At 38.2% G+C, this 14334-nt stretch overlaps 1 protein-coding gene and 1 pseudogene across 3 annotated transcripts in view; one reads left to right on the top strand and one right to left on the bottom strand.

The window, feature by feature from the left end:
- The window catches only part of PRR16 (proline rich 16), a 249921-nt gene that overhangs the window by 35814 nt on the left and 199773 nt on the right, over window positions 1-14334 (bottom strand). The gene's annotated exons all lie outside the window — the stretch shown is intronic.
- On the top strand, window positions 10909-11944 carry LOC112314731 (forkhead box protein K2 pseudogene; annotated as a pseudogene).

The following is a 14334-nucleotide window of genomic DNA, read 5'->3' as shown; positions in this document are numbered from 1 at the left end:
ACCTCAATGCATAACTGTAGATAATACACATTGTAGTTATGCATTAAATACATTTCCCTGCATTAATAGAATTAACAATGAAGTTATTATTGATAACAATGAAGTTATCAATGAAGTAGCAACATTAAAACATAGTTTTGCAGCCCTGGCCAGTGGCTCAGTCTGTTGGAGCATCATTCCGTACACCAAAAAGGTTGCGGGTTGGATCCTGGGTCAGACCTAGGTTGTGGGTTCTGTCCCCAGTTGGGGTGTGAACGGGAGGCAACTGATCAATGTTTCTCACATCTCTCGCTCGCTCTCCCTCCCTCTCCCTCTAAAAGTGATGAGGATTGTCCTTGGATGAGGATAAAACAAACAAACAAATATAAATAAAGAAATAAAATATAGTTTTACATTCTACATTTGTATGTAATTATTCTCCCTCTAGCAAATTTTAATGATACATTTTTGCTCTAATGCAGTTGTCAAAGCTTCAAACACTGATTATGAAGATGAAAATTATAGTTTTCTCTTCTTTTTAAGATTTTATTTATTTATTTTTAGAGAAGGAGAGGGAGGGAGAAAGAGAGGGAGGGAAATACCATCGTGTGTTTGCCTCTCAAGCACTCCCTACTGGGGACCTGGCCCGCAACCCAGGCGTGTGCCCTGACTGGGAATCCAAATGGTGATCCTTTGGTTCCCAGGCCAGTGCTCAATCCACTGAGCTACACCAGCCAGTGCAGTTCTTTTTCTTATTGAAATTCAGAGGCTAGAAGTATCATTTTCATGTTGTGTATAAGATTTATTAAAATATCTCAAAATCAAAACTGTATTAGGCTTCTATTTACAATTAGTTAGGTACTATCAACTCCCCAAGCCTATGATCTCAATTTATCTGGTATTCTACAATTATTACTTTATTATTTAATCTTAAATAAGAAATATCATAACCTTATATTTTAAGAATATTCATGTCAAAGGAGTTTTTGTGGTAATTCTATGATAAAACCAATGACATAAATTGAAATGATTCAGTCGCTGATCCCAAACACTATTATCTCTTTGGTATTACACAGCAAAGACAAGGGCCAGTACGTGCAAGTTTCACCCGTGTCCGACTTTCCCTGTCCACGACAACTTTTAACTGTAAGAAACTGGGACCAAATTTAAATTCTAATTCTTTTACCTAAAAATGGCTGTTTAATTTGCAATATTAACTTGCCTTCAGCTCATCTAGTTGTAAGAAGGACACATACCTAGAATGCTTTAGTTGAGAAGGATTTATTGTAAATTGCACAGGGAAATAAGGAAACAAGAAATTGGCTCAATATAGACAGAGAGTCCTCAATAATCTCTTATCATGAAGATTTAATTCTATTCTTGTTTCCTTCTACCTGTTTTGAAATAAAAACAATGAGTTTTTATTAAACAATGAGAGTTACAAATTCTGTAACTCATATTTACTGAAGAGAGTGCAGCTCTGTCTTACGTCTGGCTTAAGGCCCTAGAGCATGCCAACCAACTTCATTTTGCCAATGAGAACACAGCGAGTTAAAGACGTACAAAAACAAACAAACAAAAAACAAAAACAAAAACGGACAGAAACTTGTCCAATCAACACAGCTAAGAAATGGCAGACCCAAGACTTCAACTCCAGAATCGATTCTCTGTGCTATCCTAGTCTCAATTTTTTATATAGCATTACCATCTAAAATAGTTTTACTCTCTTTTATACCTCATTTATTCTGGTTACTAGGCAACTATCAAAACATAAGAGTCAAACTTTGACTCTTGTTTTGACTTATGTTTTGATTCTGCCCTTAGTCTTTTTATCCACACTGGTATAGAGTTAGTGGTAAATACGATGAAAAACACGGCATTCCTCTGGCGAGGAAGACAACTCTTCTGCCTTTTGCCTGAGTTTTTTCTTATGTCAGGAAGAGTAAAATATAAGATCTTTTCTAAAAATATTCTGGCCAATACCCATAAACCTCAAGGTACATCCGAGTACATACAATTTAGTAACTTTTGTACTTAAGTGGCAGTAATAGTAGTATATACCTCAATGTGTAGCTGTGGAAACTAAATGAGATGATGCATGTGGAAAGCATTTGGCACAGTGACTGGTGCATAGTAGTATGGCATTAATGCTTTCTCGGTCTTTATCATCACCATCATCATTAACAACATCATCATGCCAGTCTGAATTTCTGACCCCAAACTCCAGTCACCCTCAGTGATGAATGTATCACTTACCACCCTTTGTCAAGTTTCTGAGACTCCATTATTTAATTAACAATTTCTACATTTATCCAGCAAAGCTGATTCCTTCTGGCCAGCCTCAACAGATGGAGACATAATCTTCCCGTTCCTGGCTTGGTTATGTACCTGTTCTTTTTCCTACTCTAATATTAGCATAGTCCTAGCAGCATAAATACCGGAAATTTTAACCTCCCATGGCTCTATTTCCAAGCATATCACTCTCCTACTGATTGTCAGATTCAAAGGTAAATTTTTTTTTATTCTCTATGCTCCTGGACTCCTTTGGAGCACTTAATTCATTTGACACATTTTTTTTTCTTGAATCTCTTAAGTTTAACCACCTGCGAGTCCACCCTGCACCACAGGATGACCTTTTGCGTATCTCTTACAAAGCCTCCTTTAACACATCCATTTTCTGCTCAAAGCCAGGCAGGTTTTCTCATTACTGTGTGTGTGGAAACTAAGACAGTCCTTAGTGTTGCCTTCTTCATTCTCCGCAATTTTATCTTCATGCCATTCTCTGAGTGAAACAGACCAAAAATGTTCTAGTGTGTGATCAGATTTTCTTAGCAGCATTTCTCCAGTTCTCTCTCCGAGAATATACATATTTTCTCAGTTCTCTCTGTTATCAGAACTTCCTCTTTCCCCTTTCTCTTGTTTTTCTTTTTTTAATCTGTTGTTTTCCATTGACTACTCTGAGCTGAACCAAGTAGTTGTGTAGTGAGGATTGCCCCTACTTACACTAAGCTGATCTATAAAAGCCACAAGTAAGCAGAGATTTGTAACCAAATACCACTCATTCAACTTCTGAACTAGGCATAGGAGAAACCACATATTTGTTACTTGGGGTAGGTGAGTCAGTTTCATCCTACCCATAACATAGTCTTGGAATGTGGAAATTGCTAAGGTGGGTCTCATAAATTGGTACTATCTCCCATAGGAAATTTTTAAAGGAAATGTTAATTTCTTTTTTGTTCTGGATCTCGTTAAATTAGCCTGATCTAAGCACCACCAAGTCTCGTCAGTGCACACAAAGACAAATATAAAAAGATGGGGAAATGTTTCTGATGCACAAGAGTACAGAACCTTACTATCCCTCTTAACGTTCCAATAAAAAATACAGGTTCTAAAGTAAGATTTTCTGTTATTTCTATTCTTTGGTCAGCCCAATATTATTTTCACTGCAATCTGTTCCCGTGTCCTATCAGCACATTCCAGGTTTAATCTGAAATTAATGTATTTATAACTTATTCACATAGGTATTATCTTGTCTAATATTTTAATGGAGCAAGCAGTTCTTAAATTTCATATATTTTCTGGATGGAATAGAGTCCCTTTAACATCCTCCTGTAGTGAAAAAAATTGTAAGTGCTATATGACACTAATGACCAAATAATTATTAAAAACTTGCATTATTTTCTCTATCTCCATCAAAAGAGTAACATTAAAACATTCTAAGCTTCTTTAGGAAAATTCAGTTATTTCTGACACTAAACAATTTTGAAGATAAAGGGGAAATCCTTTAACTACCTAAATAAACAACTGAGGTTAAATACCACAAAATTCTGAGGAAGCAAACTTAAATAAATGTTCCACAAGTAAACTAAAAAATAATGCCATATCTGGTGAGTCTACAGTACCATAGTGTGTTGAAGCATTCTTACGAACTCCCTATAAAAGGGATGTACCCATGGCAAAATGAGATTAATAATTCCATGTGATGATTCACTAGATCTTATCCAATCTTTTTCTTTTTTTATGTTATTTTTCAAGTATAGTTTACATTCAATATTATTTTGCTTGAGTTTCCTATGTGCAGCATAGATTAGATAATCATACACTTTATAAAGTCATCCCCCACTATTCCCAGTACCCACCTGACAAGAAAAATAGTTATTACAATATTACTGACTATATTCTTTAGTGATTCTTTACATCCCTGCGACTATTTTCTAATTACCAATTTGTACTTCTTAATTCCGTCAATTTTTTGACCTGGTCCTCCAACTTCCACCCTTTCTGTCAACCATCAGTCTATTCTTTGTTTGGACGAGTCTGTTTCCATTTCATTTATTCATTTACTTTGTTCCTTAGAATCTATATATTCATGAAATCATATGAAATTTATCTTTCTCTCTAAATTATTTCAATTACCATAATACATTCTAGGTTCATCCAAACGGTATAGCAAACGGTAGGGTATCATTCATTTTTATGGCCCAGTAGTATTCCATTGTATATGTACCACCACTTTTTCATCCATTCATCTATTGATGGGCATTTGACTTGCTTCCATCTTGGCTATTATAAACAATGCTGCAATGAACAGAGGGGTGCATACATTCTTTTGAATTAGTGTTTTGGGTTTCTTTGTCTATACACCCAGAAGTGGAATCACTGGGTCATAAGATAGTTCCATTTTTCATTTTTTGAGGAATCTCCATACTGTTTTCCGCAGTGGCTACACTAATTTACAATCCCACCAATGGTGCACAAGGGTTCCCTTTTCTCCACATTCTCTCCTTGTTACTGATTCACCTAGTAGTCCATATAACATTTCTATATCTTGTCTTCAGATAACTTGAAGAAACACTATAAAAATGCCTGAGTCTGTGTTCCCCTGACAATTCCAAAGAAAGAACTGAAATAGATGTGATTTTTTAAGAGAATCCTTTCTAGTTTCTAGTGATCCCTGCTTCCTTTCATCTTTTTATTTTAATAAATCATCCCCTTAATGTTATTTATTAGGCCTTTGATATGTGATCTCAAGCACAGTGGTGATGAGTTTGTGGATTCTACCTTCCATTAGATTACAAGAATAACACGGTCCATTACAGTGCTTCCAACATTTTACCAATTCACCAGAACCTGTCATTAAAGGGGTTTTGTCAGTATTCTGAGAACGGAATTTTTTAAGCCTGGGATACAAGCGTTTTTACAAGTTCCCAGCATCAACAAACCTCAGAAATCAGAACTAGGAAAAACTTTAAAAACTACTTTCAAATCTTTTATAGGTGAAGTGGATATATTGTTGAAGTCATTTGTCCATGTTACTTACTAAACTGGAGCAAATTTTAGTTGTCTATCATGTTATTTCTATCACCCAGTATTTCAAACTCAAGATTATCATTATTATTTTAGTGGCTTTCTCTTTGTCTCACTTTCTGATTCCATTTCTATAACTTCCCTTAAATACAAGATGTACAATTACATCTGCTTTTTTCTTCCTTAAACCTATTTATATTTATTTACTTATTCACTGCTGCTAGCTTAATAAATAATAGATAATATTTATACAGTCTTTGTTATATCCCAGGCATTGTTGTAACTGTTTACAGGTAGTAACTAATTAATACTCACAAAGACAGAGTTTAAATATGACTTGCCTCATATCACACAGCTAATAAGTGACAGAGCTAGAATTTAAACCCAGGTGGTCTAATTTTAGATCCTAAATTCGTAAGTACTACAAAAAAATTTCCTCTCAAAGCTCAGCTGTGAGCATATCACTCAGCTGTTAGAGTATATAATTGGCTACCACTGCCATATATTATTTATACTAATTATATATTAATATTGTACATTATATGTGAATATATAATATATTACTGTATTGTATATTAACAGTATGTTAATATATTATATAATATAAAATTATATACATATATTAATATTATATATACTCGTCAGCCCTGGCATATACTATGCCTTTACTATGCCTTTCACTTCCCAAAGTGATATTCTTCTTCCCACACTTTCCTGCCAGTCAGCCTTGTCTAGAAATCTGCAATGTGCCTAACACCACACTCTGCACGTCCCCAAGTAACATCATCAGTTTCTAATAATCTGACCCTTCCCTGACCGACCTTATTTCAACATGCTTTTCAACATGATTCTTCCTTTAGCCAGGGCAGTGGTTCTCTGTCTCCCTCCCCCAGCCTTACACACTCCCTACTGATCCTCAACCCTGAACCCCAGAACTTTACTCACATTCCTAGCGTGTCTTGCCCTTTCTCACTGCCTGCCAAGTCCCACCCAACTCTCAAGTCCTATCTCAGGTAGAAAACAATTCTGGGAGTGTTTCTTAATAAACCTATCTTGCTCCCATCTAGACCTTCCCAAAGTGAAGGTCTTTTCATGGACCTTTTCATATCTTCATTTCGGCTGGTCTTTAATTATCCATAATCCTAAAAATCTGTGAGTGTACTTTCCTAGTTAGACTGTAAGTTAACTGCGGGTAGAGGTCATGAGACACGACACTTCTCTCCCACCACCTAACACCATGATGTACTAAAGAAGCGTCTCGTGAATCTGTGTTCGTCAGTTCTTCATGAACACTTTCAAGACCTAGAGTTGAACCTCAGAATTACCTTAGCAAGAGAATACACCATTCACAGCGGGACAACTGGACTGGTACATGCAAAACAATGAAACTAGACCACCATCTTACACCATACACCAGAAAAAGCTCAAAATGGATAAAAGACTTAAATATAAGTCATGACACCATAAAAAGTCCTAGTAGCCGTAAGCAGTAAAATTTCAGATATCACACATAATAACCTTTTTGCTGATATATTTCTCAGGGCAAGGGAAATAAAGGAAAAAAATAAACAAATGGGACTACATCAAATTAAAAGCTTCTGCACAGCTAAAGAAACCATCACCAAAATGAAAAGGGAACCAGTTGTATGGAAGAACATATTTGTCAATGATACATCAGACAGGGGTTTAATCTCCAAAATATATAAAGAACTTCTATGACAACACCAGGATGACATATGATCCAATTAAAAAATGGGCAAAGGACCTGAATAGATACTTCTCCCAGGAGGACATAGAGAGGGCCCATCTGTATTAGTCCAAGAACATGTATGAAGAACCCGTGGAGATGGACAATGGTGAGGGGACTGATTATGGAAGTGGGGGGCATGCTGGCTGGAGGGGGAGTAAGGGTAAAGAAATGGGACAACTGTAATCGCATAAATAATGAAATATATTTAAAAAGGGAGTACACCATTCAACAAACTTTATAGAAAAATATTATTCGAATTAAAAAAGAAACCCTCTGGATTTTGCTTTCCAAAACTCTACCATGCACAAGGCCCAGCATACTTTAATTCCAAGCATTAGCTTTTCTTCAGCAATTTCAATAATTGGTTGAAAAAGTTGTTTCTCCTGGAGACTATCGATTATGTAAGGTGCATATCAATAGGAGATGTTTTCAGTTTTAGTGTTACAAGGAGCGCGTGAGGGAGGAGATTTTTGGCAACTAAACAGAAAGCTACTACAAAGTCTTAGAACATTTGTTTTCCAATACTAGAAACAAGATGAATCATATAATAATTTTAAAAATGTATGTTTTAGTGCTAAAATAGAATGTTTTTGACAATACAAAGAATATCATATAAAATTTCAAATTTTAATCTTTAATAATTTTCTAGTATTTTCTCTGAAAATGTGTTTAACAACGATTTAGCTATAATGCATAGATAAACATATTCTAAATACTTTTAAAGAGAAAAATGGTGTTGTATGTGTTACAGTTAAGTCTTACTATTTGACCTGAGTGGCTAAGGCTTTGGAATACTACCGCTACCCGGTCCACACAACAGAAATACTGGGCTCTTTACAATGGGGGTAAATGAACATTATTTAAGCTGTAAAATCATAAAATTAAATTTAAGCCATGCCGACAACAAAATTGCACCATTCTTTGATTCCATTTCTATCCAAGTTTTCATTCTGAGATTTCTAGATTACTGTCCATTCTCTCAGAGTCTCTTGTGCTTGTTTCCCTGCCCTCCGCCCACCAGCCACATGCGTGTTCTGTCCTACTTCAAATATTTATCACATCTCATTTATCTGCCTGTCCACTACCTTTTAAATACATGTCTCTTTAGTCTCAGATCTGAGCTAAAATATCACTTCTTCATATAGGCTTTCCCAGATTTCCACATTAAATAATTGTCTTCTAAATTTTCATAACAACTTACATTCTTCTCTTGTAGCATTATTAAAATGTTAGATTAAATATTTGTCTTTATTTCTCTCACTATTCCATCTTCTCTACATTGACAGATAGTCTTTAGCTCACTACTCCACTCTCTGGTATATCTAGACACACACAATTCCCCTATTCACATAGGGGAATGCATGAATGTACGAAAGAATAAATTTTACACGGGAGGAAGTGGTGTAAGAGAAATATTTGATATTTCAGCTTTAGTTTCCCAAAACTAAGACAAATATCTTCTTGGGAGAGAATCACCATTGTTTGGCCCACAGAGATTATCATTATTCAATCTCAGCTGTTTTAAAAGTGTCAGCTTCACTCCAGTCTGAACATAAAAACTGACGTGATTGTTTAATAATAAGTGAAAGAAACACCTTATTTTTGTATTTTAACATTTTGCTTTCTTATGGCAAACATTATTGATTGGCACTTGATGATTCCATCTATATTAAAGTCTTACTCATTTGATAATATATTTGCCAAGGTATCAGACATAGACATTTGATAAATCATCCACAACTTTGAATTTTTGGACAAAGTATTGAAAACAATATATAATGGCAGCTGATGAGAAATCACTTAATTTTGCACAATTCTAAAAAATAGTTCTTAGAATATGAAAAATTGTATAAAATGTAGATTTTTAAAAATTTCTTGAAACTACACCTATAACTATATTTTTATAAATCTTAATTATCCATAGAGCCACATGAATTATAAATATCATTTTAGGAATGTTTAATAAACTAAATGATTCTTTCCTTCCTTCCATCCTTCATTTCTTACTCCTTCCTTCCTTCCTTCCTTCCTTCCTTCCTTCCTTCCTTCCTTCCTTCATTTTTGTAAAATAGAGTAAATTCCTAGGTTCCAAGAAGCACCTGATCCTATGTGTACATGTTGCCATATTTCTTGGCTAAGTAATTCCTATCAACCTAATATCAGACTGTGTATCTATAGGCATCCATTGTGGGGACAGGTGGCCAGCTGGGTAGCATTCTTGGTTAACATGTGATACTGCTCCTCTATTATAGTTACATCTCCCTCTGGTAGTCTTACATTTTGAGACTCACTATTCTGATAACATCTAAGGCTGTGTGTTTTCTAAGAGATAAAGCTGTAGTTCAGCTTACATATTTGGCTCTAGTCTACTAAATGGCATTGGCTCTCAACAGAGCAAAGGTTGGAATACTTAATTTACTGATCTGATTAATTTTAAAAAACTTGAATGTATAGAACACAGGTGGAAAACACAAGGCCCACAGACCAAATCTGGCCCTCCACCTTGTTTTATCCACCCGGCACCTTGTTTCTACCCAGCGGCAGCGCTGAGCTCTCACTTAACTGTTAAGAGTAGTTACATTTATACAGTCCTAAAATGACATTCGGCCCTTTGAAGGCAATGGAGAGGCTGATGTGGCCCCCGGTGAAAATGAGTTTGACACCCCTGGTATAGGGCATGCCTCAAATAGCTTTTCTAGTAACACAGTAGGTTAACTGGTAAATGCCAAGTACAGACATCTCCCTAGTGCCACACAGATGGCCAGCCTCTGAGCATAATCTCTATGTGTTTTGGCTTATTTTTTGAAAAAAAAATTTGGGATTTTCAATATGCATGTAACTTTGACCTCTTTTTCTTCATAGTGATTACAAATTTCACGTAAACCTGAAAACAAGCTTTCTCTTCAACAGTCAGTCAATGAAGAAACTAGTCTTTTGGCAACTGACAGAATAAATTACTTCAAATCAAGCTGACTGTAAGATTTTAATATTTTCGACCCAAATTTGAAAGGAAAGATTGCTTTTATTCCCCGGAAGAAAGGTGCTTTTATTCAACAACTACGTTGGACAATAGTTTAACTCAAAACAATTTCTCCTGTGGCTCCAAGTGAAATCGGAATATTTTGCTTTCATTTGTCCTGAATTGTAGTGGTGTTTAGCCATTATTCCCTTCCCATCACTCCTGAATGTGGGTATTCCTCCTGATTGATTGTTCTGTTACAATGACTTTCAACTCTGGCTGCAAATTAAGCACCTCCAGGAGGTTTTTAAAAATACCACGCTCAGAGTCTCACCCCAGACAAACTGAAACCAAATTTCTGGTGCTAGGACCTGGACAAGTATTGTTTTTAAAAAACATCCCAGGTGACTCTAATACACAAGGAAGGTTGCAAAATTAGTCATACGTAAATAATAAGGAGTTAAGGAAAAATAGTCAACAAAATTGGAAAGTTCTAGATTTAGCTTAGAGGTGGCTCAAAAAGTGCTACTTTGATACGCTTCACCAAACAGTATTACCAAATTCCTGTTGTGCCTCCAAATTTCCTGTTTTCCTCAGAGCCTGGAGGGTACATTACTGAAAATCAATGAATAACTTCAGAGGAGAGCTATTTCCCAGGTTCAAATCTTGCTTAACTAGAACAGGACCAGGGCTTGGAAGCAGACCTCACTAACATTACCTTCATGCCAGAGTCAGTCACAGTTATGGCTGCCTAGACCAGGGGGAAATCATGTTCACCAACACACTTCCATACTGAACACTATATGGAAATCGTCCAAAGGAACAAAAGTTATATAATTGAATAGAAGAACAACTGCTTTTAGAAAAGACAACAAATCTAAATACAAACTACCAAAAGTAACAATGATCTTAAACTCTGACTGTGGCTCATTGCTCGCCTGCCAGCGGCCTCCCTGGGCATCAGCTCTGCCAGGGTAGCGATGCGAGGTGCCGGCCCACCCAGGCCCATGGGTCTCCACCTGGCGGCCAGGCCACCTCAAGGCGCGCCCAGGGGGCCCGAGTTGGAGTACCTGAGGAAGAAGCGCTCGGTGACCATCAGCTGCAACTCTTTGTAGGGGTCAGTGGACATGAGCACGAGCCACTGGAGCTTCATCTCACAGCCACCTGGGACTCTTCACACCCCTGTCCGGGCCAGAGGCCCTGGTGGGCAGTCCCTGAACTCTGGGTGCAGCCCAGGCAGACACCGCTGGCCCTGCTACCTGAGCTGCCTTGGCTAGAGTGTCACGTTCGGTGGAGAGCCTGTTCCAGAGGTGTGCAGTGCCATTGCTGAGGCTGCCGTGCTTGTGCAGGTTCAGGTTCCAGGGCACAAACATCTAGGTAATGTTCACTGACCTGTGCAGCAAAAACACGGAGAAGCAGGGGCCAGCGAGTCCCCAGTGAAGCTTGGGCAGGCCCACTTCTCGCCCCTGACCATCAACATTCCAGACAGCATGGTGCACCTTATCAGCCCCCTGCCTTCCCCATCAGAAACCATCAGTGCTGTGAACTCCTGCCCATCCAGTGCCTGGGGTGCAGGATCTTCAGGGAACAAAAGAGGCCATGGGACACCATCTGACCTCAATTTAACGGCTGACAACTTGCAGGCAGAAAATGAAGAGGAAACTTCAGGTGGAGACAGCCCAAAGGATGCCTCAAAGCCGCCTTATTCTTATGCACAATGAATCATACAAGCAATTACAATGACTCCTGATAAACAACTCACCCGGCATGGAACTTACAAACACATCCCTCAGAAGTATCCATACTACAGGACTGCAGACAAAGGCTGGCAGAATTCAATTAATCACAGTCTCTCTCTGAGTGGTTATTTCATCAAAGCACCACATTCCCAGAAAGAACCTGGCAAAGGCTCATTCTGGAGGAGACACCTTGCCTCTGAAAGCAAATGAACAGAGCAGGCTTTTAGGTGAACAGCGAAGCAGCGAGTCCTTCCTCTGCACGTGTTGGGAACACATGCACAAGCATCGGCTTCCCTGCCCCCAAAATGCCACAATGGCAACCAGTCAGAGCAGCCAGAGCTGAAATAGGTCAAGATTGAAGAGGGCGAGAGCATCGTCACTGCCCTGAGCATGGACACACAGCAGAGGCGGTGAGGGCGGAGTGTGAACAGAACTCGTGGCCAGAGCTTTTCTACTTTACTGTCAATTCTGTGGAGCCAAAAGGAGACCCTGCCTCTCAGGGAGGCTCAGAGTGTGTTCTCTGGGTGGGCAGAGGGGCCTGTGGTTGGAATTCACCTCAGCACTGAAAGCACAAAACGCAGTGGGCTTAAAACTCCTTAGAGACAAGAGTCACACCTGAACTTTAAAATTATGTAACAAAACCTGGTCCCAGTAAGTGTGTCCCTGCCCCACATTCATCTTTTAATGCCCAGCGAAGACTGACTCTCCTTTCCAGTGAGGATGGCGCCTGGTGAGAGCGGATCGGCTGGAAGGTCCTCTGGGAAGGGACAGAGCAGGAGGCACCTCCACCAGCCTCAGAGGACATGCAGGGCTGGGAGATGAGACAGTACTTTGTGTTGACATATGGAATTAGAATATTTTGAGGTGTACCTTCTTTACAAAATAATGGGGTCTTTGACATTTCACATCATTTCTACTCTGGAAATTTTAGAATCACACGGGACCATTATAGTGTGGATTTCATTTGGAGAAAGGAAACAAGGTATTTTGTTTTCGTTGTTCATATTTAGCCTATGGAATGATTCACTCTCTTTGGTTATAATTCAAGAGGAGCTATGTGATGATGGCTGCCCGTCTTCCTGTAGAGCCACTGCCTGATGAGTTTGTACCTCCACTTTGTTGTGTAGGACACACAGACACCGGCAGACTGCATGGGTGAACTGCTGGACTCCCAGGCAGCACTTAACTGTTTTTCTTGCTACTTTTTGTTGTTTGTTTCATTGTGTTGACTTTGTCCCTGGCATAATTTTCCACTCTAACTAAAACAAGTCTGAAAAAAATCTTAAAAATGTAATGTATTTTTCAGACCATAAGACACACCTAGGTTTTAGAGGAGGAAAATAGGAAAAAAAAATTTGAAGCAAAAAATGTGGTAAAATATTTAATAACATAAATAACCCCCCCATGAGCCAGGTAAGCTACATTCAGACTATAAGACGCACCCCCATTTTCCTCCCAAATTTTTTTTTGGGGAGGAGTGTGTCTTATAGTCTGAAAAATATGGTACTTCTTCTAAACCTAAAAATATGAGGGCAAATAGGTTAAAAACAAAACGAAACAAAACCTACCAACCACTAAACACAAAAACTTCCAGAAATACCACAGAAGTTATCAAACCAAGAGCTGGTAGTCAGGGAAAGCAAAGGCTTTTTAAAACCACCTACAAGGCATGACTCGGTTTAGCTCCAGGCCATTCCTCACATACCAATGAGAAGAACAGGGGGCGGTGACTTTACAACATCCAAAAATAAATCCAACTACAAATCCACAGTTGGAAAGAGCATAATGAGAAAGCATGGAGACAGATCAAAAAGGACCAAAGACCGCAGAAAAGGAAACACAGTTGACCATTATGGTTTTGGCTTTCCTGCTGGGAAGAAAGCAAAGAGGAAAAGCAGATACATTTCAAACACCTAGACATGAGATCCTATGCATAAGAATTGAGTTAAACATACGAAAAGACGAAAAGAAAGGAGAGAGATTTCTGAGGCAGTAAGAAGTAGAAGAACCTACTAAAGTATCTCTGACCCACTCTAGACTCAACACAGGAGTCTAAAATCAAGTTGCCAATCTCATTACCTCCTTTTGCTTGTGAAAGAGCAGGACTTTTTTTTGAAAACATTTATTCACAAAGATATATGCACCCCTATGTTCACTGTGGCATTATTCACTGCGGCCAAGACATGGAAACAACCGAAGTGTTCCTCAATAAATGACTGGATAAATAAGGAATGGTACAAATATGCAATAAAATATTACTCAACCATAAAAATAGATGAAATGTAGCCATTTGCAACAACATGGATGGATCTTGAGAATATCATGCTCAGCAAAATAAGTCAGATAGGAAAAGCTGATAAGAACCATATGGTTTCACTCATATGTGGGATATAAAACTGAAATTCGTAGACACGGACAGCAGTGTGTTTGTTACCAGAAGGAAGGGGGATGGGGGTAGTAAAGGGCGGAGGGGGTCAAATACATGGTGACAAAAGAAGATCTGACTTTGGGTGGCAGGCACACAAAGCAATATACAGATGATGTATCACAGAATTGAAACTTGAAATCTATATAATTTTATTAACCAATGTTACCTCAAT

The sequence above is a fragment of the Desmodus rotundus genome, chromosome 1, assembly GCF_022682495.2.
Source record: "Desmodus rotundus isolate HL8 chromosome 1, HLdesRot8A.1, whole genome shotgun sequence".
In the NCBI taxonomy this organism is placed as follows: domain Eukaryota; kingdom Metazoa; phylum Chordata; class Mammalia; order Chiroptera; family Phyllostomidae; genus Desmodus; species Desmodus rotundus.
Note: the sequence above shows the minus strand (reverse complement) of the source record. Positions and strands in the feature narration are given on the sequence as shown.